Source organism: Pan troglodytes, chromosome 11 (genome assembly GCF_028858775.2).
Source record: "Pan troglodytes isolate AG18354 chromosome 11, NHGRI_mPanTro3-v2.0_pri, whole genome shotgun sequence".
NCBI lineage: Eukaryota > Metazoa > Chordata > Mammalia > Primates > Hominidae > Pan > Pan troglodytes.
Window position 1 is genome coordinate 13,343,127 of NC_072409.2, and position 26,248 is coordinate 13,369,374.

At 41.9% G+C, this 26,248-nt stretch overlaps 1 protein-coding gene and 1 pseudogene across 7 annotated transcripts in view; one reads left to right on the top strand and one right to left on the bottom strand.

Moving 5' to 3' along the window:
- The window catches only part of SCAI (suppressor of cancer cell invasion), a 197,400-nt gene that overhangs the window by 27,105 nt on the left and 144,047 nt on the right, over window positions 1-26,248 (top strand). The window lies entirely within an intron of this gene.
- On the bottom strand, window positions 10,752-10,959 carry LOC112204502 (U2 spliceosomal RNA; annotated as a pseudogene).

Genomic DNA, 26,248 nt, shown 5'->3' on the forward strand with positions numbered 1-26,248 from the left:
TATCCCTTTTTCTGTTCTACTTCTTATTTTTTAAATAAAAAAGTTTGTGTGTATATATTCTTTTCCCCTCGTTTATTCATTCTAGATTTTGCTTTCTGTCATCCTTCCTCTGCTCAAATACAAGCCCTGTGAGGGCAGGGATATTTCTTTGTTGATAAAGCACAGAAAATAGTGAAACATAGTAGATGTTCAACAAATTCTTTGTTGAATAAATAATACTTTTAATATTTTAAAGTTAATTCTAATATATACACAAAAGCATATATAACATGTATACTTTTTTTTTAAATTAATTTTTTTTGAGATGGAGTCTCTCTGTGTCACCCAAGCTGGAGTGCAATGGTGCAATCTCGGCTCACTGCAACCTCCGCCTCCCAGGTTCAAGCAATTCTCCTGCCTCAGCCTCCTGAGTAGACAGGCATGTGCCACCACGCTCGGCTAATTGTTTTTTTTGATAGAGATGGGATTTCACGATGTTGGCCAGGCTGGTCTCGAACTCCTGATCTCAGGTTATCCGCCCACCTTGGTCTCCCAAAGTGCTGGGATTACAGGCGTGAGGCACTGTGCCTGGCCCAACATATGTGTACTTTAAAGAAGAATTACAAATAAATGTCTTTGTTCTCACTGGTCAACTTAAAAAATAGTGTATTGTCAATACCTTGAAATTTCCTCATATTCCTCTTTTCTATGGCATTTGCCTCCTTCCCTCTCCTATTGGAAGAATAAATTATTTTTATTCATTTGCATTTTTTTCATAATTTTACAACATGAATATAACTATATTATTTAAGTGACTGGATATGACTATAACTGTAAATTGATTTTTTAGTTTCAGATTTGTTAAATTTTATATTCATGAAATGATACTGTATGTATTCTTCAGTTTGCTTTATTCATTCAACATTAGGAGTTTGAGATTCATTTGTGTTGATGCATATTGATATACTCCATTTAAACTGTTACATGGTATTCAGTTACATGACTATGTCACTGTTTATCTGTGGGCAGTTGGTTTGTGTCTAAATAACAAGCAGTGCAACTACAAACATTTAGAAAGTGTACTCTGGTGTACATGTGCTTCAAGAGTTTTTTTTTTTTTTTTTTTTTTTTTTGAGGAGAGTCTCGCTCTGTCACCCAGGCTGGAGTGCAATGGCGCGATCTGGGCTCACTGCAAGCTCCGCCTCCCCAGTTCATGTCATTCTCCTGCCTCAGCCTCCCGAGTAGCTGGGACTACAGGTGCCCGCCACCACGCCTGGCTAATTTTTTGTATTTTTAGTAGAGACGGGGTTTCATCGTGTTAGCCAGGATGGTCTCAATCTCCTGACCTCGTGATCCGCCCACCTCGGCCTCCTGAAGTGCTGGGATTACAGGCATGAGCCACCGCGCCCGGCTGCTTCAAGAGTTTCTTTAGGCCAGGTGCAGAAGCTCAGGCCTGTAATCCCAGCTCTTTGGGAAGCTGAGGTGGACAGATCACCTGAGGTCAGGAGTTCGAGACCAGCCTGGCCATCATGGCAAAACCCGGTCTCTACTAAACATATAAAAATTAGCTGGGCATGGTGTGCATGCCTGTAATCCCAGCTACTTGGGAGGCTGAGGAAGGAGAATTGCTTGAACCTGGGAGATGGAGGTTGCAGTGAGCTGAGATCATGCCACCGTGCTCCAGCCTGGGCAACAGAGCAAGACTCCCTCTCAAAAAAAAAAAAAAAAAGCCGGGTGTGGTGACACGCACCTGTAGCGCCAGCTACTTAGAGGCCAAGGTGAGAGGATCGTTTGAGCCAAGGAGTTCAAGGCTGGTGTGAGCTGTGATCATGCCACCGTGCTACAGCCTGGGCAACAGAGCAAGACCCTATCTCTGGGGGAATAAAAAAAAAGGTCCTTCAGGTTATATAGCTAAAGAAATTCTAGGTCATATAAAATGGGCATTTGTCAACTAAATATGGACAGTTGTTTTCTGAAATGGTTGTACCAGTTTACGCTCCCATCAGGTACTTCAGTGAGAATTCCAGTTTCTTTCCTTGCCAGCACTTGGTATTTTAAAAATTTAGCCATTATACTAGATGTATAATTTTTTTTTTAAGGAAAAAACTTTATTTCATTCTTCAATAACTGTAATTACTAGTGGAGTGTATGTTGGGTATTGTACAACTTCTCAAACCTTAGAATCATTATACACCATCAGCTCTTTTCCTGTACCATACAATTTTCACATAGCATTTATTTTTTATGCCAGCGACTACTAAAAACCAGCTTCACCAAGATGTGACATTATTGAAAGGAATGTTGAGTGACCTTATGTTAAAGTTGAATTAGCTAGAACTTGTAGTTTGCATAGTATCCGACAGATGTCACCGTATTTACCTTGAAAATTTAAAATATTTTGCAGCATCCTTGTGAATTTGATGTGATACCCCAAGGCATCTGAGCACACAGTTTGGGAACCATTGCCTTGGAATATTAATCATAGTTACCTCCAGAGAGTGAAATTTTGGATAATTAAAAAAATTTCTTTTTTCTTGAGATGGAGTTTTGGTCTTGTTACCCAGGCTAGAGTGCAATGGTGTGATCTCGGCTCACCGCAGACTCCGCCTCCCGCTTTCAAGCTATTCTCCCGCCTCATCCTCCCAAGTAGCTGGGATTACAGGCATGCACCACCACGCCCGGCTAATTTTGTATTTTTAGTAGAGACGGGGTTTCTCCATGTTGGTCAGGCTGGTCTCGAATTCCTGACCTCAGGTGATCAGCCCGCCTTGGCCTCCCAAAGTGCTGGGATTACAGGTGTGAGCCACTGTGCCCAGCCAAAAAAAAAATCTTTATACTTTCTGGATTTTCCACTTTTATAATGATCAGATAACACAAGAGGTGTTATGATTATATATATTATACATTATGATTATATATATTGCATTTACTTTTTAAAATTTTTAACTGAAATTCATAATTTTTTCTACTTTCTTTAGTCTTTACCTAATATCCTTTTTCTGTTGCACCCAGGATACCACATTACAGTTAGTCATCGCATTTCCTCAGGGTCCTCTTGCCAGTTACAGTTTCTCAGACCTCTCTTATATTTGATGACTTTGAAAATTTTGAGGGGCATTGGTCAAATATTTTGTAGAATGTCTCAACTGGGATTTGTGTGATGTTTTTCTCATGATTAAATTGGATTTTTAGGGAGGAAAATCACAGGTAAAATGCATTTCTCATCACATTGTATCAAGGGTACATGCTGTTCTGCATGACTTATTTCTGTTGACTGTAAACTTGATTACCTGGCTAAGATAGGGCTTGTCAGATTTCTTCATTGTTAAGTTACTACTTTATTCACGCTTTTCATACTGTACTCTTTGGAAGGAAGTCATTGCACAGTGCACACTTAAAGAGTGAAGGTTGTGTTCCACTTCCTTGAAGATAAAATACCTACATAAATAAGTTTTTCTTCATTTAAGATTTGTCTGTGTATTCAGTCATATATTTATATAATTGGAATCATGGATATTTGTTTCATACTTTGGTTTATAATCCAGTACTACTTTATTTTCTTGCTCAGATTGTTCTAGCTTTGGTCATTGGGAGCTCTTTTCAGTTGGCTGATAAGTCCCTTTGACATACCATTGTCATGATGGCTTTGTTTGATTTTGTTTGTTTTTTAAGTATTTCCTTCCCTTTCTGGCACTACAACATGCTCCAGGTTCATCTTGTATATTTCCTCAGTCATAGAATCAGATATTTCTCCAAGGATCCCCGATTCCTTTTATTGGAGAATGGTATTAGAAGCCAAGAGCTAGGTGTTAGGTGTGTTTGTTGCTGCTGGGGCACAATGTGGTTTTAATTTGCATTCCTGTGATGATTGATGACATCAGACACCATTGTATATGTTTATTGGTTATTTATATATCCTGTTTGTCATGTGACAAGCCTGTTTAAGACTTTTCCTAACAGCAGTGTTGCAGTTATGACAGAGACTATATGGCTCACAAAGCTTAAAATATTTATTATCTGGCCGGTTACAAGAAGAGTTTACTTGCCCCTATAGTTATAATAACTATGTTAATGTCAGTCCTGTTCTGGGTTGGTTTTGATTGGTTGATTTTTCTTATATTTTCTTCTTTCCGTGTCTGGTTATCTTTGAGTAGATAGTAGACATTGTAAAGATACTTGAGTTTTTTTTCTTTTTTATAAATTTCTTGAGACTTTTCTTGGCATGCAGTTAAATTATTTGGAAATATTTCTGTTCTTTAAGGTCATACTTTTAAGCTTTGTTAGGTGGATCAGAGTACCGTTTAGGGCTGTCATCACTAGGGCATATAACTGTACTAATGTGACATGACCCTTCTGAATGCCATACCAGGGAATTATAAGGTTTTTGAAGTCTGGCTGGTGGGAACAGGCACTATTATTGCTTGTGTGTGAGTTCCAGGCTTCCAGGCACTGTTCCCTCTAATCCTCTCAGATGATTCTTTCCTCTCTGGTAGTTTTCTTCTACACATGGGCTTATCAGTACTTGGCGGAATACTTGAGAGAAACTCTCCCTAGATCTCTAATATTTTCTCTCTGTGCAGCTTTCTCCTCTACAGCATTCTGTCCTGTGCACTCTAGATGCCTTAGCCTCTCTAGACACTCAGCTCCATCTTTTTAACTCAGGGCCTCTGCCTGAGTTCCTCTTCCCTGCGCTACATCCTAGAAATGCTCTCAAGGCAGTCAGCTGGGGTAGTTGTAGGCCCTCCCTTCTTTTGTCCTCAGAGATCACTGTCCTTGCTGCCTAATGTCCAATGTCTTGAAAACCACTATTTAGTCCAGGGATGTACAATCTTTGGCTTCCCTGGGCCACACTGGAAGAAGAACAGTTGTCTTGGGCCACATATAAAATACACTAACACTAATGATAGCTGATGGGCTAAAAAAAAAAAAATTTTTCACAAAAAAAGTCTCATAATGTTTTAAGGAAGTTTGCGAATTTGTGTTGGGCCACATTCAAAGCCATCCTGGGTTGCGTGTGGTTCATGGGCCATGGGTTGGACAAGCTTGATTTACTCTATTTCATCTGCTTTCTTCCTTTTTTTCCAGATAGGAGGGTAAATCTAGTCCCCGTTACTATACCTTGGATAGAAGTAGAAGTCTTTGAGGTCTTTTTAAAAAATTCTGAATGGATGTTTAATTTTATGAAATGCTTTTTCTGTATCTATTGAGAAGATCATATGATTTTTTTTCTTTCTCTTTTTTCCTTCTAATGTGTTGAATTAATTTGATTGATTTTTTTTTAAAATGTTAAACCAACCTTAAATTTCTGGAATAAACCCAACTTAGTCACGATCCTTTTTTAACATATTGCTGAATTCAATTTACTCATATGTGTTTTAAGATTTTTACATCTATATTTTGTACATACACCGCCCTTCTTCAGGTTTGGACATCAAGATTTTCCTTATAAATGGTTATCCAAGGTTATAGTGGGTGGGAAATGTTCTCTCTTTTTCTCTAGAAAAGTTTGCATAATACTGGTGTTCTTTTTTAAAGAGAAGCGGTTTAATTGGTTCATGGTTCCGCAGGCTGTTCAGGAAGCATGGCAGCATCTGCTTCTGGGGAGGCCTCAGGGCGCTTTTACTCATGGTGGAGGCAAAGCGGGAGCAGGCCTCTTAAATGGCAGGAGCAGAACCATATTAGTCCATTCTCATACTGCTATATAGAAATAACTGAGACTGGGTAAATTTATAAAGAAAGAGGCTTAATTGGCTCACGGTTCTACAGGCAGAACAGGAAGCACAGCAGCTTCTGCTTCTGTTTCTGTGGAGGCCTCATGGTGGAAGGTGAAGGAGAAGCAGGCAGGTCTTACATGGCTGGAGCAGGAGCAAGAGAGTGGGGAGGCAACCAGATCTCACGAGAACTCACTATTGCCAATTGAAATCATGAGGAACTACCCCCATGATCCAATTCCCTCCCACCAGACTCCACCTCCAACATTGGGGATTGCTGTTCAACATGAGATTTGGTCAGGGATACAGATGCAAACCATATCAGTCGCCCAGGCTGGTCTTGAACTCCTGGCCTCAAGTGATCCTCCCACCTCAGTCTCTTGAATAGCTGGGATTATAGGTGTGTGCCACCATCCCCAGCTAATTTTTAAAATTGTGTTTTAGAAACATAGTCTCGTATTTGGACCACTGTTTAATTACAGATCTACTTCTCTAACAGATATAGGACTGTTTAGGTTTTCCATTTGCACTTGTTTCGGTTTTGGTCAGCTGTGTTTTTCTATGAAGACAAATGATCTGTTCAAGGTCATACATCTTATAATGAATAAACTTTCCAATCTTAAACTTTTTCAAATGGTGTCATACCAACATAATACGTATGTTTAAATTTGTAAACTCTTTTATCCTCTCTACTAGAATATCAACTAGTGGGTAGATTCTGTATTTACTAAAACTTCCTATCATCTGAGTCTTAAGGCCTATAAATAGATATTTGAATTAAATTAAAGCATGCTTGGGGCCAGACATGGTGGCTCATGCCTGTAATCCCAGCACTTTGGGAGGCCGAGGCGGGTGGGTCACTTGAGGTCAGGAGTTTGAGACCAGCCTGGCCATCATGGCGAAACCCCATCTCTACTAAAAAATACAAAAATTAGCTGGGCGTGGTGGTGCATGCCTGTAATCCCACCTACTTGGGAGGCTGAGGCAAGAGAATTGCTTGAACCTGGAAGGTGGCGGTTGCAGTGAGCCGAGATCACATCACTGCCCTCCAGCCCGGGAGACAGTGAGACTGTGCCTCAAAAATAAATACATAGATAGATAGATAGATAGGTAGATAGATAGATAGATAGATAAATGGAAACCTTGATTTAAGTAGTTGCTTCAGTAGTTCATTTGGGCTTTGTCAGTCAATAACACATTTTACTTCTGTAGTAATGGGTTACTGATAAGGGAAAGATATGTTAGGGTATGTATTGAATAAAAAGGTGGGAATGGGGAATTGAAAGTATGGTTCTTTAAGTTATTTACTCATTTTTTTTTTAATTGTTTGGTGTTTTATTAAATACATGGCACTTTAATAACAAATGTAAGCTCCTCTCTCTCTGTTACCAGAGACCTTTTATTATTATTATTATTATTATTATTATTTATTTTTTTAATTGATCATTCTTGGGTGTTTCTCGCAGAGGGGGATTTGGCAGGGTCATAGGACAATAGTGGAGGGAAGGTCAGCAGATAAACAAGTGAACAAAGGTCTCTGGTTTTCCTAGGCAGAGGACCCTGTGGCCTTCCGCAGTGTTTGTGTCCCTGGGTATTTGAGATTAGGGAGTGGTGATGACTCTTAACGAGCATGCTGCCTTCAAGCATCTGTTTAACAAAGCACATCTTGCACCGCCCTTAATCCATTTAACCCTGAGTGGACACAGCACATGTTTCAGAGAGCAGCGGGTTGGGGGTAAGGTCATAGATCAACAGCATCCCAGGGCAGAAGAATTTTTCTTAGTACAGAACAAAATGGAGTCTCCTATGTCTACTTCTTTCTACACAGACACAGCAACAATCTGATTTCTCTATCTTTTCCCCACATTTCCCCCTTTTCCATTCAACAAAACCGCCATCGTCATCATGGCCAGTTCTCAGTGAGCTGTTGGGTACACCTCCCAGACGGGGTGGTGGCCGGGCAGAGGGGCTGGCTCCTCACTTCCCAGAAGGGGCGGCCGGGCAGAGGCGCCCCCCACCTCCCGGACGGGGCGGCTGCCGGGCGGAGACGCTCCTCACTTCCTGGACGGGGCGGCTGCCGGGCGGAGGGGCTCCTCACTTCTCTGACGGGGCGGCTGCCGGGCGGAGGGGCTCCTCACTTCTCAGACGGGGCGGCCGGGCAGAGACGCTCCTCACCTCCCAGACGGGGTTGCGGCGGGGCAGAGACGCTCCTCACATCCCAGATGGGGCGGCGGGGCAGAGGCCTCCCCACATCTCAGACGATGGGCGGCCAGGCAGAGACGCTCCTCACTTCCTAGATGGGATGGCGGCCGGGAAGAGGCGCTCCTCACTTGCTAGACGGGATGGCGGCCGGGAAGAGGCGCTCCTCACTTCCCAGACTGGGCAGCCGGGCAGAGGGGCTCCTCACATCCCAGACGATGGGCGGCCAGGCAGAGACTCTCCTCACTTCCCAGATGGGGTGGCGGCCGGGCAGAGGCTGCAATCTCGGCACTTTGGGAGGCCAAGGCAGGCGGCTGGGAGGTGGAGGTTGTAGCGAGCCGAGATCACACCACTGCACTCCAGCCTGGGCAACATTGAGCACTGAGTGAACGAGACTCCGTCTGCAATCCCGGCACCTCGGGAGGCCCAGGCTGGCAGATCACTCGTGGTTAGGAGCTGGAGACCAGCCCGGCCAACACAGCGAAACCCCGTCTCCACCAAAAAAATACGAAAACCAGTCAGGCATGGCGGCGTGCGCCTGCAATCGCAGGCGCTCGGCAGGCTGAGACAGGAGAATCAGGCAGGGAGGTTGCAGTGAGTGGAGACGGCAGCAGTACAGTCCAGCTTCGGCTCGGCATCAGAGGGAGACTGTGGAAAGAGAGAGAGAGGGAGACTGTGGGGAGAGGGAGATGGAGATGGAGAGGGGAGAGGGAGCTTATTTACTCATTTTAAAATTTATTTTTAGAGATGGGGTCTTGCTCTGTTGCCGAGGCTGGAGTACAGTGGCACAATCATAACTCACTGCAGCCAGGCTCACTCCCCAGCTCAGGCTGTCCTCCTGCCTCAGCTTCCTGAGTAGCTAGGACTGCAGGCACATGCCACGACACCTGGGTAATATTTAAAATTTTCTTAGAGACAGAGTCTCACTATGTTGCCCAGGCTGCTCTTGAATTCCTGGGCTCAAGTTATCCTCCCACCTCAGCCTCCTGAATAGCTAGGATTACAAGCATGAGCTATCTTGCCTGGCTCTGGTTCTTAAACCTTGGAGGTTCCATTTATATGGTTTTGTTTCTTTTTCTTTTCTTTTTCCTTTTTTTTTTTTTGAGACAGTATCTCCCTCTGTCGCCAGGCTGGAGTACAGCGGGGCGATCTCGGCTCACTGCAACCTCCGCCTCCTGGGTTCAAGCGATTCTCCTGCCTCAGCCTCCCAAGTAGCTGGGACTACAGGCCCACACCACCACCCTTGGCTAATTTTTGTATTTCTAGTAGAGACGGGGTTTCACTATGTTGGCCAGGATGGTCTCGATCTCCTGACCTTGTGATCCTCTGCCCTCGGCCTCCCAAAGTGCTGGGATTACAGGCGTGAGTCACTGTGCCCAGCCTGTTGTATTTATTTTTCTAGATTACAGTTAATTTTGTTTTCATTTCTTGAAACCTAGTAGAATATGTATCTGCCTATAATTCAAGGGCAATTGAAAGAAAGAAAAATAACTCAAGGCCAGGCATGGTGGCTCACATCTGTTATCCCAGAACTTTGGGAGGCTGAGGCAGGAGGATCATTTGAGCCCAGGAGTTCAAGACCAGCGTGGGCAACATAATGAGACTCTGATGCTACAAAAAACTAAAAAAAAAAAAAAAAAAAAAAAAAAAAAAAAATTAACCAGGCATGGTGGCACATGTCTAGTTACTTGGGAGGCTGAGGTGGGAGTATTGCTTGAGCCCAGGAGGTCAAGGCTGCAGTGAGTGGTGATTGTACTCTGCACAGTGAAACCCTGTCTCAAAAAAAAAAAAAAAAAAGGAAAAATAATGCCAGTTCAGCATATGATTTAGCAAAACCGTTTTTGATTTCTCTTTAAGAGAGATTGTAACTTGAATCCTCCTTTTAGTGGGGAGAATTTAATGAATATTTCACATTTCAGTGTAATAAAATGTGTCCAATTTGTTACACAAGACTTAGTTTAAGATTCACATGTTTGGGAAGAATGTGGGTTTGAGTGGTGAGGGTTCAGTTGAAGGTCTCTTTCTATAAAGTATATAATTTGTTGCCAAAGGAAATATTACCTAGCAGCAGTTTACATGTGCCAAGAGAGGACAGAGAAGTCTTATAGTAGAAATTGTACAGAGGAGCTGTCAAACTAGATCCCTGAGGGTGTCAGACAGGAAATAAAGCTTATGATGCTAAAAAATTTTACTGGATGACTAGGCCATTGGAAATGAATCTTCCAATGCTTGTGTTTTTTTTTTTATCATGCTTTTATTTGAAGACAGTTACTTACACTTACAAATTTAAACTGTTTAAGGTATTTAGACCAAAATTTAAGAAACTTTATAAGATCTTATTGGCTAAATATTGACTTAACTATATATATATATATATATATATATATATATTTTTTTTTTTTTTGAGATGGAGTCTCACTCTGTCACGCAGGTTGGAGTGCAGTGGTGTGATCTTGGCTCACTGCAACCTCCGCTTGCTGGGTTCAGGTGATTCTCCTGTCTCAGCCTCCTGAGTAGCTGGGACTACAGGCCCGCACCACCACACCCAGCTAATTTTTGTATTTTTAGTAGAAACGGGGTTTCACCACGTTGGCCAGGATGGTGTCCATCTCTTGACCTCATGATCTGCCTGCCTCGGCCTCCCAGAGTGCTGGGATTACAGGCGTGAGCCACCGCGCCCGGCCAACTATATCTTTTTCTTAGAAAGTGTTTATCCTCTGAGATTAAGGTTTGGAAAGTTATAAGGAGAGAGACTTTAGGTTCTTGGAGATAAAATATAGTAATGTAAGCAATTTCCTTCTCTATGCCAAACGTGGAAATACAGACAATATGTATAAGCAATTGTGCCAAAGTATTTATCTGTGGTTCTCTTTATTCCTAAAATATATTGCCCATTTCTACTATACACATTCAGATACACTGTACAGAATTATAGAGATTTGGAACCTGAAGGACTTTAAAGAACATTCAAATTCCTTTATTTTGTGGAGAAGGGACATGAGACAGGTAACATTAAACTGATAAGAACAGATACTACACTTGGATCTTGGCCAAAAGGCCGAGAAGCGATAGGTAACATAAAAATACAGATAGTTTGCCCAGTATCATGAAGGGAATAGGAGCAGACTTAGCTCTTGGAGAAATAGAATCTTTCCTTATTTACTGTTGCAGTAATGAGTTATTTGAATTTTTATTTATTTATTTTAGAGACAGGGTCTCACTCTGTCACCCAGGCTGGAATGCAGTGGTAGCAATCTTCCTGCCTCAGCCTCCTGAGTAGCTGGGACTACAGGGGCATGTCACCATGCCCAGCTAATTCTTAAAGTTTTTTTTGTAGAGATGGGGTTTCACTATGTTGGCCAGGCTGGAGTTGAAGTTTTAGAGGTACATGATGGCTTTGGTTTTCTTACCACCAGGTGATTTATGAAAGTTGATGTATCAGTTGACTGTCAGCAGAAGTGAAAAACTGTCAAGCCCCTTTGAAGGCTATTATTATTCAGGGAACAAAACAGTGTTGACACTAATTTTTTTTTTTTTTTTTTTTTTTTTTTTTGAGACAGGGTCTTGCTCTGTTACCCAGGCTGGAGGGCAGTGGCATTATCTCAGCTCACTGGAACTTCCACCTTGCAGGTTTAAGCTATTCTCCTGCCTCAGCCTCCTGAGCAGGTGGGATTACAGGTGCCCACTGCCATGCCTGGCAAATTTTTGTATTTTTAGTAGCACATTACCAGTGTAGTTTGTTTGTTTGTTTTTTGACAAACAAAGGGTTTTGAGAAAGATGGAGTTTCACCATCTTGGCCAGGCTGGTCTTGAACTCCTAATCTTGTGATCCACCTGCCTCACCCTCCCAAAGTGCTGGGATTACAGGCGTGAGCCACTGCACTGGCCTTTTTTTTTTTTTTTTTAAAGTAAAACACAGGATCAGAAATCTCTTTGTTTTGCACCATTTGTGCAATATTTGTTTTGTTTGTTTTTTCCTTAATGTCTTGAGAGCCAGCAAAGATTATCTGACAGACAGAATTAGACTGAAATCTCTTAGGGAGGTTGTGAAGTATTTAGATTTAAAGGCTAGAGTTAAGAATAAGCAGTGGCAAAGGTATAACTATAAACCTCAAAGTGTTACTGACTTAGGATTCATTCATGACTCTTCTGCATTAAGATTTGGAGTTAACTTTTAAAAACTAGGTACCTCCGTGAAACATGTATGCATCTTACTGGACACTCCTTTGTCGTTTTTCCAATCACTTCTGCCAGATGGGTTTTAATATAATAGGAAGAATTGTTACGATGTCAGCTCTGTTGTAATTTGGACTGGAATGATTCTGTTCTCTTGTGAACTTGAAGAGTCCAGTTGAATCACTTTCTAGTTATTGTCTTTATTTTTTTATTGTAGTTTTTAAGTGTTTGTTTCTACTTGTGGTAATAATCCTGTTAGGATGCATATTACCAACTATATGTGAAGGCCTGGCTATATGGAGCATAAAATTAGATATGCTTCTTTCCTTTGGCTCACAGTCTAAATTTAGTAGGTGAGAGTTTCCTTTCCTAGATGTCATTAAAAATAGAAGATACCCATCTGTCTGGAATGGGTTAGATACACTTCTCCCTACAGGCTGAGAGATGAATTATATAACACTAACTTCCTTTTAGCCCTAGGATTCTTAGAAAAAAATGTTTCTCTTTTAATACAGAGGCCAAGAGTGTATAGTTTGAATGTTAACCTTAAATTATCCTATAAGTTTGTGAAACTCAGGAAGTCCTAAGAATATTGAATTTTGAGGAGAAATCGAAAAGATAAGGTGAAACAACATCACTTGATTAAGAAATTGGCTTTGAGGTAAAATCTGTTCCCAGCCCTAGATTTACAATTTACTAGCTGTGTAAGAAAGTTGTTTAACCTGAGACTGTAACTTCATTATTGTGGTTGGAATAGTAAGGACCGCTTGTTGAGGGGCAAATTAAATGAGTGAATATTTATAAAGTGCTTTCTTCAGTGCTTGGGATGTAAAAGACATTTCTGGTGGTGGTTGTTATTGTTAATGTTAATATTACTTCTGGTTCTTTTTATTAAAAATCTGCCATCTCACTATTAAAAATCTTAATTTGGAGCTCAGGATAGAATATGAGGTCAGAGTTAAATAGGGAATTCCTAGGTGTATTTGGAGTCCTGGAAGTCATTTAGAAGAGGACTGAAAAATCGTCCTCAAAGGACTACCTGTGTTAGTGGATGCAGAAGAAACAGGAAAACAGACTGCGAGAAAGCCATCAATGAGGTGAAAAGAGAACCAGGGGAATGATGTCATGGGATTCAAGAGAGATTGCTCACTGGGTCAGAAAGTTTCTTCAGGAGTTCATTTAAAAATATTTTCAGCACTAGGTGATGTCAGGTAGGGAAGGCCTCTGAGGAAACCATTGAACTGGGCAGGTAAGAGGTCCTCATCTTTGAGAGAGTGGAAAAATGACTGTAGACCTAGACTTGATTAGGCAGAGAAGGAAACATGCAGTGAGGAAAAGCAGAGGGCAGGTGTCTAAGATGGAACCTCATGAAAATTTAGCTGTATAGAGAAAGAGAGAGATGACTTAAGGGAGAGGAGAAGGTGTTTGGGTAGGGCTGGGCGCGGTGCCTGACGCCTGTAATCCCAGCACTTTGGGAGGCCGAGGTGGGTGGATCACCTGAGGTCAAGCATTCAAGACCAGCCTGGCCAACATGGCGAAACCCCGCCTCTACTGAAAATACAAAGATTAGCTGGGCATGGTTGCGGGGTCCTGTAATCCCAGCTACTTGGGAAGCTGAGGCAGGAGAATTGCGTGAACCTGGGAGGTGGAGGTTGCAGTGAGCTTAGATCGTGCCACTGCACTCCAGCCTGGGCGACAGAGTGACACTCCATCTCAAAAAAAAAAAAAAGTGGGTTTGTTTGTTTCATTTTGGTAAGAGAAAAAATTGGCATGTTTGAAGGCTGAGGGAGAGGTTAAACTTACTGGGCAGGGAGTAGCTGATGGTGAAGTTGTGGTCAGAGACAAGTGGGACTGGAATCCAGTGCACAAGTGGTGGCTGGAGGAGCAGCTGATCTTTATGAAAGAGGAGGACTGAGGGAGGGTAAGTAAGATAGAGGCTGCAGGGGAAAATGAGGAAATTCATGTCTAATGGCCTCTTACCGATTTAAGTAGGGAAACGGTAATGAACTCATCATTGGGATAATTAGGATAGATGAATAGATCCTTTTCTGCTGCTAAATAAATAAAAGTAGACTTGGGAAAAAGGAATATCATTATTTTCCTATGGAAGCATATATTATAACATTAGACCAATGGTTCTCAACTGAGAGTGATTTTGTCCCTTGGGACATTTAGCAATGTCTGGAGACATGTTTGTCACCGACGTGGGGTGTGTTACTGGTGTCTAGTGTGTGGAGGCCAGGGATGCCGCTAGACATCCTGCAGTGCACAGGACAGCACCCACATCAAGGAATGATGTGGTCCCAAGTGTCCATAGTGTTGGAGTTGAGAACTTTGCCCTAGACCAGTATGTGCCTACAACATACACTTCAACAAAAGCTAAGAAGTTCACATAACAGCTTGATGTCTCTATCCCCTTGTGGAAAGTCACAGTATATGTTTAGTTTATTCAAGTCTGAAAAATTCTCAAAAGGAAATCTAAACTGTTTAGCTGACTGACATTTTCCCTGCTCTTTCATAGCAACTGTTAACAAACACACTGAGAAATACATTTAGGGGGAAAGGATGTACTTCAGTCTCTTGGCTGGTCAGTACTATGTATTCATCCCTGTATTTCTAGTGTCTGACACAGTTCTTGACATATTTTGTGGTACTAAATTGACTCCAGCCTATACCATTCCCCTGAACTCTAGACTCAAAATTCCAGCTGCCTGTTCTGCATTTTTGCTCAGATGTCCAGTAGCTTCTCAACCCTAACACTTCCAAAGTGGAGCTCCTAGTAGACCTCCCAGACAGGTCTGGAGGTCTCATCTTAGTCAGTGGCTATTCCATCCTTCCAGTTGCTCAGATCAAAGGCCTTGGAGTCATTCTTCACCTTGTCTTATCCTCTGCATTCCCATCCATTGGTAAGTCTCAGCTCTATCTCTAGGAAATATTCAGCATTTAACTATTTTCCACTCTCTCTACTGATTTAAACTGTGGCCTGAGTTGTTAGAGCAGTCTTACAACTGGCTTCCCTGCTTCCGTTCTTGTCTCCCAATACAGTAGCCAGTGAGATCCTTTTAAAATGTCAGTCAAATCACATCACTCCTTGTTCAAAACGCTCCATTGGCTCCTCATTTGCTTCAGTATACAAGCTGAAGGCTTTTCAGTGGCCTACATGGCTGTGCGTGAACTGGTTCTTCAGTATCTCTCTGACCTCTTCCCCTCCTCATCAATCTGTGGCTGGTTCCACTTCAGTCTGAGTTGGGTTTCTTGTTGTTGTTGTTGTTAAGAGATGGGGTCTCACTGTGTTGCCCAGGCTGGATTCAAACTCCTGGACTCAAGCAGTCCTCCCTTTTCAGCCTCCTGAATAGCTGGGATTGTAGGCATGCATCACCGTGCCCAGCTCAGTCACAGTTTTTAGTTCAGTGTTTTGCTGTTGCTCAAACACATCAGGCAAGCTAACTTGGGGCCTGTGCACTTGCTCTTTTCTCTGCCTAGAATAATTTTCTACCAGATTTCCCTCACGGTTTATTCTTTCACCTCCTTCAAGTTATTTTTGCTTAGATGTCATCTTAGTGAGGTCTTTTGTGATCAGCCTGTTTCCAATTGCAGCTCTTTGTCCCCTTTGTCTGCTTGCTTTTTCTCCAGAGCACTTACCACCATCTAATATACTATGTAATTTATATAATTTGTACTGTCTCCCCCTACTAGAGGTAACTTATTTTAGTCCAAGAACATTTTATGTGTGTTTTGCTCATTACTGTGTTACCTGCAATTTGAACATTGCGTGACATGTAATAGGCCTTTAATGAATGATTGTTGAAAGAATGAATAGTGATTAAAGCAAAGGCTCTGACTTAGAACCGAAATTGAGTCCTGGTGCTGGCACTTATCTGCTTTGTGATCTTAGGCATGTCATTAACCTATCTGGCCTGCTTACTCTTCTCTAAAATGGAGATAGTAGAACCAAGTAGGTTTGTCTTGAGGATTCAATGCAAGAATCTGTGTAAAGCTCTCAGCTCAGAATCTGGTGCATAATAAACAGTCAATAAGTGATTGCTTTTATTACTACTTTTTCTTCCCTTCCAATGTGAAAACCTGGGCCACTTCTGACATATATGTTGCAAGTTGCAATTCTAAGCTAAATGTTGGCAATCACCACAAGAGACAAGAGCTACTTCTCATAGATCTGTAGAATACACTGATATTTGTGCTTTAAAATCTTACATTAAAGTATGGCAGTTCCTTAAAAAATTAAACATGGAGTTATTATATGATCCAGCCACTCAACTTCTGGGCGTGTGCCCAGATAAATTGAAAGCAGGTACTTGAACAGATTGGTACACCAAGGTTAGTAGCAGCATTATTCACAATGGCCAAAAGGTGCACACAACCCGGATGTCCATTGATATAGATGGACAGATAAACAAAATGTGTTATATCCATACAATGGGATATTATTTAGCTGTAAAAAGCAATGAAATTCTGACACATGCTACAACATGGATGAACGTTGAAGACACTATGCTGAATGAAATAAGCCAGACACAAAATGACAAATATGATTCCACTTATACAAAGTACTTAGAGTAGTCAAATTCATAGAGACAGTAGAATTTAACACCTGTTACTGACAGACACATGATTTCCTCATATTCATTACTCACTCAAAGTCTGGAATGTTCAAGGCCAGCCAGAGCCTAAGCCAAAGTACCAGTGATAATTCTTATGTTTTGCTTAAACATAAGGTGTGTATTTGTTTTTCTTTGAAGGATGAAAAGCTGCCGTCTGTAATCCTAGCACTTTGGGAGGCTGAGGCGGGTGCATCACTTGAGGCCAGGAGGTCGAGACTAGCGTGGCCAACATGGCAAAACCCTGTCTCTACTAAAAATACAAAAAAATTAGCCAGGCATGGTAGTGCACACCTGTAATCTCATCTACTAGGCGGGCTGAGTCACAAGAATCACTTGAACCCAGAGGCGGAGGTTGCAGTGAACTGAGATCGCACCACTGCATTCCAGCCTGGGCAATAGAGTGATGAGATACTGTCTCAAAAAAAAAAAAAAAAAAAAAAAAAAAAGGTAAAAAGTGATTTCTTTCATAACAAAATTCTATAGGAATTACATCATGCTTAGTTTAATTTGGGGAAGTATCTGCATATATATTTTCTCTTTTTTCCTGGATATGAATATGTATTCTTAAAATTCCTAAAGGATGCCAAGAATGTAGCTAACAGTATCAGAAATAAACTTCAAGGAAGTGTTTCTCTACATCTCAACAAAATCACTTCTCTATATCTCAACAAAATCCCTACAAGTAAATCTGTTTTTAAAATTTGTCTCAAAACATTTGCGGTAAAGACAATTTTGGACACACATCTAATTTTTTTTTTTTAATCTGTGATTTTGCCAATTGAGAAGAACTGGAAACAGGAGGGAGAATTTTGATGTCGTAGATGTTCTTGTTGATTAAGGGATAAGGGCACATACAGACAAACCCAGGAATTATCTGACTTCGGCTGAAACAACAACAACAAACATCTCCAGTACTAGCCTGAGTAATTGCTTTTGGCATAATAGCTATTACCTCAGACAGACTGAAAGTTTAATAACTAGATTGGAGACTTCCCTTTGCAGTTCACAAATAGGAAAAACACCACCACAGAAGTTCTCTCACACATCTGACCCCCTTCGATTCTTAATTTACAAACAGTGTGACTGCATCTTGCAGCCATGCCCCATCTTAGCATTCTTAAATTATAATGTTACAGGTTATTGGCCTGCCAAAATGTTCGATATGTAACATTGAACAGTTCCAAATGAGATGAAAACAATCTTGTTACTCATGAGAGTTTGTTTTTTCAAGGCTTCTGTTTCATTTTAGGCACCAGTATAGTCATTTTGTGGAAAATAAAGGTTACACTGCTTTATTAAGTCTCTTTTATAATTGTAATCCAGATTTACCATCCAATAAGAGATAACATTGTTATATTTTCTGTCATGTTCTAAATATGTGCTGGGCATGATGGCTCACACCTGTAATCCCAGCACTTTGGGAAGCCGAGGCAGGAGGATTGCTTGAGGCCAGGAGTTTGAGACTGGCCTGGACAACATAGCAAGATCCAGTCTCTCCAAAAAATAAAAAAAAATTATCCAGGTGTTGTGGTGTGCATCTGTAGTCCCAGCTACTGAGGAGATTGAAGTGGGAGGATCTCTTGAGTCCAGGAGATTGAGGTTGCAGTGAGCTATGATTGTGCCACTGTACCCTAGCCTGGGCAACAGAGTGAGACCCTGTCTCATATATATATATGTGTATATACACATATATATGTGTGTGTATAGATATATACACACACACACATATATATTCTTATATAGATCAGAATTTATATACATATAAGAATATTCTTAGAGGAATATTCATATTCTTGTATACATTCTTATATATGTAAGAATATATACATATAAGAATATACATTCTTAAATAATGTTGGTATTGAAATATTGAAGTTTCCATTGCTATTATTTTAATTCTTGAAGGTTCACGAAATATCTATAATCTTTCTTCCTTGAAATATATATTTCAAGCAACATATCCTTCTGAAATATCCAGAATGCATTTTGCCAGTAACAAAAGAATATTCTTTTGAAATACCAGACTTGTAATGGGAGTTAGAGAAATCTTCCTACTTCTTTCTCTTCTTCCTGCCTTTTTAAATCACAAAACTGTAAGACTATCCTGGTATTTGATATAAATTTTATTTGTATATAAAATATTTAAATATTTTAGGTATTAATATATTGAAGATTACATATATCTGTGTCTGTATCTATTTCAGGCCTTTAAACTCTTTGGGGAGTTCAAAGAACTAGAAAAAAGAATGATTTAATTTATTTACTTTTTTTTCTAAATTATTATTTTTTCCCCGAGACGGAGTCTCACTCTGTCTCCCAGGTTGGAGTGAAGTGGCATGATCTTGGCTCACTGCAATCTCTACCTCCCGAGTTCAAGCAATTCTCCTGCCTCAGCCTCCTGAGTAGCTGGGATTACAGGCACACACCACCATGCTGGGCTAATTTTTGTGTTTTTATTAGAGACAGGGTTTCACCATGTTGGCCAGGCTGGTGTCAAACTTCTGACCTCAAGTGATCTGCCCACCTCGGTCTCCCAAAGTGCTGGGATTACAGGCGTGAGCCACCGCGCCCAGCTAATTTTTTAACTTTTAACAAATTTTGCATTGTTTCTTTTTGGTATTCCTAGAAGTAATTGTATACATAATATAATCTTTCTTTTCTCATTGATGAGTAGAATGATAGGAGTGAATCAAAGAAGTTTCCTACCATTTTAAAATTCTTTCCCTACTTCTCAAAAAAAATGTGTTTGATATTTATTTAAACGTTAAGTTATAGGCAACCATGTATCCTGGAAAATAGTCAGGAGTATATATATTTTACTGTCATAGAATGTGGTCCATGCAATACTTTAAGTGAATAAGGCCAGTTGCATAGTTTATATCATATAATTTCATTTTCGTTTAAGAGAACCACATGTTTGATTATGCAAAGACAAAGGTTTGGAAAGGTGTACAGTTATTGAGTGTGATAAACCCTGGGAGAATGGGATAGAGGCAGGGTACTGCCTCAGGTTGGGTTCCCCAGAAGCAGGAGTTGAGATAAACTTTTATGGGAAGACAACTTACTGAGAAGAGTTTCAGAAAAACCTGCTAGGGAGTGGGAAAGTAGGACTGGGGACAGGAAGAGGAGGCTGGTATCAAGGATGTGATACCAAGAAAGCCTCAAGGTAGACAACTTTGGCTAGTCTTGCAAGGGAGTTCTGGAGCTTATACCTAAGAGTTGTCACTGCCAGGGACCAAAGAAATAAAGTAGAGCCTTTATACTTTCATACCCATCAGTAATTGCTAAGGACCATCCCTGGTGGGGAGGTGATACGGTTTGCCTGTGTCCCCACCCAAATCTCATCTTGAATTCCTTTGTGTTGTGGGAGGGACCCGGTGGGAGGTAATTGAATCATGGGGGCAGGTTTTTCCTGTGTTCTCCTTGTGATAGTGAATAAGTCTCACGAGATCTGATGGTTCTGCAAGGGGGAGTTCCCCTGCACAAGCTCTCTCTTTGCCTGCTGCCATCCATGTAAGACATGACTTGCTCCTCCTTGCCTTCTGCCATGATTATGAGGCACCCCCATTAAACCCTTTTTCCTGTATAAGTTACCCAGTCTTGGGTATGTCTTTATCAACAGTGTGAAAACAGACTAATACAGGATGAGTGTATAAATGTCCAGGAAGTGCTGGCAGACTGAGGGTAGCCCCTCTACAAAGACCTGCAGGTGCTGGCTGTTGGGAGTGAGAGCACAGGGTTGGGAGGAAATGTGGGCAGAGCACTGACAGCAGTTGTAGCCCTCACCCAAGTTACAGAGATTTTAAAAAGATGGGGGTTTAATTCTTTCTCAGTTTAAGCCTCCCAGGGCCTTTATGGTGGCTCCACAGAGATCCAGGCTCCTTCTATTCTTTTGTTTTGTTTTGTTTTTCCAGGCTTCTTCTCTCTTGTTGCTCTGTTATCACTAGCTTATTGCCCACATCCACGTGGTCCAAGATGCTCAATATTATGTCCATATTCCCATTAGAAAAAAGGGGGAAAGTCAGGAGGAAGAGAGCACATTAATTCCTCTAAGGACAAGTTCTCAAAGTTACATCACTTCACCTCAAATCCCACTGGCCATCATTTAGTTCCATGGCCATACCTGGATGCAAGGAAGACTAGTGTTTATTATGGTTGGCCTTATGCCCAGTTAAAAATAGGAGACTCTGTTATTATGTAATCATTTCTGTAGAAGGAGAGAACACGTATTGTAGGACTATCTATTATAGGGATGTTCATTTTCTGTTTTATAGGGATATGCTTTGTTTTGTAGTTTAATAAGCATGTATTTTTTGTCTTAACTATCACAGGTTAGGGGCTCCAGAAAGCAGAATTTGAGACACAACTTAATGTCCAGAATGTTAAGTAGTGCTCTTCTGTTCAACTCCTGTGGAAGGGAAGAAGCAAGATTTGGCAGGGAGAAGTTGAGCTGTGGTACACTGTGAACAACAGGAGCTGACTCCACAGGGAGCTCTGGAGCTAACGTGGACTTTTAGAGTTGCCCTGCTTTGAGCAGAAATGGCTGGACCATTTATACCTTTGTCTCCGTTGGTTACTGGATGAGGGATTGTCTTGGGAAGCACATGACCTTGGGCAAGGTAGCTCTGCAGAGGTAATGTCTACAGGAGCTGACAGTACTCCCAGCAAGTTCTTTCTTGAAGGGAGAGCTGGGTGACACATCTGTATGTCTGTCACAACTTCGTGTGTGAAAGTAATTAATACATTTTATGTATCTATTTTATAACTTAAAAATTTATAATTTAAAGTTTCTTTTATTCCTTTATCAGTAGTTTCTTGTGTAACTATTAGTACTGGGCTTTATTCTAGACATTGGAGATAGTGAAATGTCCCTCCCCTCATGACGTTTGCATTATATTTGGAGATGGATAATACATAAATTTTGGCTGGGCATGGCGGCTTACACCTGTAATCTTAGTACTTAGGGAGGCTGAGACAGGCGGATCAACTGACCTCAGAAGTTCGAGACCAGCCTGGGCAACATGGGGAGACCCTGTCTCTATAGAAAACACAAAAAGTAGCTGGGCGTGGTGGTGTGAGCCTGTAGTCCCAGCTACTTGGGGAGCTGAGGCAGAAGGGTCACTTGAGTCCAGGAGGTCGAGGCTTCAGTGAGCCGTGTTGGAGCCCCTGCACATCAGCCTGGGTGACAGAGCCAGAGTTTGTCTCAAAGATAAATAAGTATAAGGAAGGGTGTTGCTGTTTTATATGGGGTGGTCAGGGAAGACCAGAAATGCAATAAGATGATTTGAGTGAAATGATGGAACTAGCTGTGCAGATATTTTGGGAAGAGCAGTCCAAGCTGAGATTACAGCGAATTCCAAGACAACCCTGTGGCAGGAATGTGTAGAGTATTGGTGTGTACATGAAACAGCAAGGAGAGCAGTGTGGCTAGAATGAATGAGAATAGTAGGATGAAGAATAATAGGAGATAAAGTCTTGGATATAATAGTGGTGATCAGATCATATGAGACCTTGTAAGCCATTGTAAAGACTTGGGGATCTTCTCAGAATGAGATGGGAAACCATGTGAAGATTCTGAGCTAAGTGATAGAATTTGACATATTTTAAAAGATCATCTTGTCTGCTGTGTTTGGAATGAACTGTACCCGAACAACTGGAAAAATGGAGTTGCTCCAACCGAGAAGGGGAAGACTGTGAATAGAGTAGGTTTTTGGGGTGAATAGTTGCAATTAAGTTTTGTATCTGCTAAGTTTGGAGTACCAATGAGACATTCAGATAGAGATGACAAATAGAAAGTTAGAAAGTGGAGACTGGAATTCAGGGGAGAAGTCCAGTGTGTAGATTAAAAAAACGTAGGTGTTGGCCGGGCGCGGTGGCTCACGCCTGTAATCCCAGCACTTTGGGAGGCCGAGGAGGGCAGATCATGAGGTCAGGAGATCAAGACCATCCTGGCCAACATGGTGAAACCCTGTCTCTAGTAAAAATACAAAAATTAGCCAGGCGTGTCAGTGTGTGCCTGTAGTCCCAGCTACTCGGGAGGCTGAGGCAGGAGAATTGCTTGAACCCGAGAGGCGAAGGCTGCAGTGAGCCAAGATCACACTGCTGCACTCCAACCTGGGTGACAGAGCGAGACCCTGTCTCAAAAAAAAAAAAAAAAGGAGGTGTCATCAGTGTCCAGTTGGTGTGTAAAGCCATGAAAATTCACACTGTCACCTATGGAATGAGTGGAGAAGAGAACATCTCAGAGATTTGAGCTCAGGAACACTCCAACATTTCCATGTTGGATCATTAGGTGAACCATCAGTGGAAACTTTGAGAAGGAGCAGCCTGTGAAGTAAGAGGAGGAAATGATTTTTTTATTTTTGAGATGGAGTTTTGTTCTGTTGCCCAGGCTGGAGTGCAGTGGCATGATCTTGGCTCACTGCAGCCTTCCCCTCCTGGGTTCAAGCAATTCTCCTGCCTCAGCCTCCCGAGTAGCTGGGATTACAGGCGTGCACCACCATGCCCAGCTAATTTTTGTATTTTTAGTAGAGACGGTGTTTCACCATGTTAGCCAGGCTGGTCTTGAACTCCTGACCTCAAGTGATCCACCCACCTTGGCCTCCCAAAGTGTTGGGATTATAGGCATGAGCCATCGTGCCCAGCCGGAAATGATGTTTTAGAAGGCAACCAGGAGTGTTTCAAGAAGAGGAAAATGATCAACAGTGTCCAGTGCTGTCGATAAGTAACATAAGATGAAGACTGATAATTACCCTTTGGATTTACCAGTATGGAACTCATTGGTAGTGACAAGCAGTGATTCAGTGGAATGATGGGAACAAAGTGAATTGGTGTGTGTTCGAGAGAGAATGGGGGATGAATGGGAGACAGCTCTATAGACAAGTCCTCTAAAGAGTTAATGCTGTGAAGGAGAGTAGAGAAACAGCATGAAGGCTAGAGGAGCATGTGAGCTAGAAAGAAGAGTTTTAAATTGGAAGCTAATGCACCCTGTTTGAATGCTGATGATAGTTATCCAGCACAGAGGCCCATTGGTGATGCTGCAAGAAGAGAACAGTTGATGGGCTGATGTCCTTGAATAACAGTGAGGGATGTGAAGGTTAAGGCATGAATGGAGGGCTTGGCCTTAGATAGTAACATAGTTCAATCAAGATAATAGAAGGAAGACAGAATAATATGTGTGGCTACAATAGCAAGTAGATGGTACATTGTGGCTGGGCGTGTGTGGAGGATCTTTACTGATTGTCTCTGGTGGTTTGTTGTTGTTGTTGTTGTTGTTGTTTGACAGAGTCTTGCTCTGTTGCCCAGGCTAGAGTGTAGTGGCGTGATCTTGGCTCACTGTAGCCTCCGACTCCTGGATTCAAGCTATTCTCCTGTCTCAGCCTCCCAAGTAACTGGCACCGTGCCTGGCTAATATTTATTTATTTATTTATTTTTTAGTAGAGACGGTGTTTCACCATGTTGGCCAGGTGGTCTTGAACTCCTGACCTCAAGTGATCCACCTCCCTCGGCTTCCCAAAGTTCTGGGATTACAGGCATGAGCCACCATGTGCAGCCAAGCCTGATTTTTTTTTTTTTTTTTTTAAGAGACGGAGTCTTGCTCTGTCGCCCAGGCTGGAGTGCAGTGGCGTGATCTCAGCTCACTGCAAGCTCCGCCTCCTGGGTTCACGCCATTCTCCTGCCTCAGCCTCCCAAGTAGCTGGGACTACAGGTGCCCACCACCACGCCTGGCTAATTTTTTTATTTTTATTTTTATTTTTTTATTTTTGGTAGAGACGGGGTTTCATCGTGTTAGCCAGGATGGTCTCGATCTCCTGACCTCGTGATCTGCTTGCCTCGGCCTCCCTCAGTGCTGGGATTACAGGCGTGAGCGACTGTGCCCGGCCCAAGCCTCTGTTTTTTAGTGAAATATAAAACAATTGCCATCAGCTGAAAAGTGGGGATGGCGGATGAGATGTTGGATGTTTGAGGAGAGAAGAGAAAGTGTGAGATAGGGCTCTGGAAAGTGAAGAGTGAGTGGACTAGGAATGTAGTGGAAATGCCCATTCTGTGGTCATGCTTTGAAAGTGAGATCAGTCAGCATGATTATGTGTATTTCTTCAGCCCTATTTAGTAGCCCAGGTGCAAGCATGGAGTAGGTAGAATGTTGGATTTAACTGAGTGATAAATAAAACTAAATATTCACTTTGAAAGCTGTTTTTAGGAGGTCGGTGATGTGAATGGTATTTAGAATTTTAGCTTTTTAATTATACCCATTTTGGAAGACTAAACTTAGTGAGTGACAGGTCATTAAAAAAGCAAAAAAGAAACGGCATTGTTCCAGGAAAGGTTCTTGGTTGAAAATTACAGACCTTAATTCCAGCCAACTTAAGCAGAAAATGAATTTATTGGAAAGTTGTCAAGTACCTCACAGCATGGATGGAAAGACTGGAGAATCTGGTTCAGAAAATAGGCAAGAACCAAGGGAATCCAAATATCTGTAATCATGGCTGAAGTCATGCCCCTAGGGGAGTCTGGTTCCGGATACTGTTGCCACCATTTTTGAACCCTGGTATTGCATCTGTTGGAGTGAGTTCTGAACCTGTCCTTTCTTTTTTTTGAGACAGAGTCTCGCTTTGTCACCCAGGCTGGAGTGCAGTGGCGCGATCTCAGCTCACTGCAAGCTCCGCCTCCCGGGTTCACCTATTCTCCTGCCTCAGCCTCCGGAGTAGCTGGAACTACAGGCGCCTGCCACCATGCCCAGCTATTTTTTTGTATTTTTAGTAGAGACGGGGTTTCACCATGTTGGCCAGGATGGTCTCGATCTCTTGACCTCATGATCCACCTGCCTCGGCCTCCCAAAGTGCTGGGATTACAGGCATGAGCCACCGTGCCCAGCTAACCTATCCTTTCTCATTTGAGCCACTGGCTGCATCTCAAAAACCTCTAAAAAGATTACTCTGAGGCCAAGCATGGTGGCACACCCCTGTAATCCCAGCAGTTTGGGAGGCTGAGGTGGGAAGATCTCTTGAGTCCAGGAGGTCGCTGCTATGTCAAGAATGGAGTATAGGAGTGTAAGAGTAGATGTGGAGAGAATAAGTCATGAGGCTCCAAAATAGATGATATTGACTTAGATTAGGATAGTGACAGTGGAGATGAAAAGAAGTGGATAGATTCATGAACTAGCCCATTAGGCTGTTGTTAAAATTTTTGTTTAGGGAAAAATTCCTTCCTTCTCCCCTGCCCCTTCCTTCTCCTTCTTCATCATCCTCCTTCCTCTTCCTCATCTCTCCATCGCTCCTTACTCTTTCTTCCTCCTCCTCTCTCCTCCACATCCTCCCTCGTTTTCCTCTCCTTCCTCTTCTTCTTATCTACCTCCTCCTTTCTTGAAATCTAGACCTTTCTAGAGGCCTTTTACATACTCCTATCTTGCATAAGGCAGAGTAACTTATCTAGCAGATATTTTATAAAATCTTGTAGTATTCATCATTTGTTAATTAAGAAAATATGCCTAGCTCCTGGTATGTATACTATTGTGCTGAAGGGGGTTGTTGTAGTCATTTCAGAATTGAGTTCAAGTCTAGACAC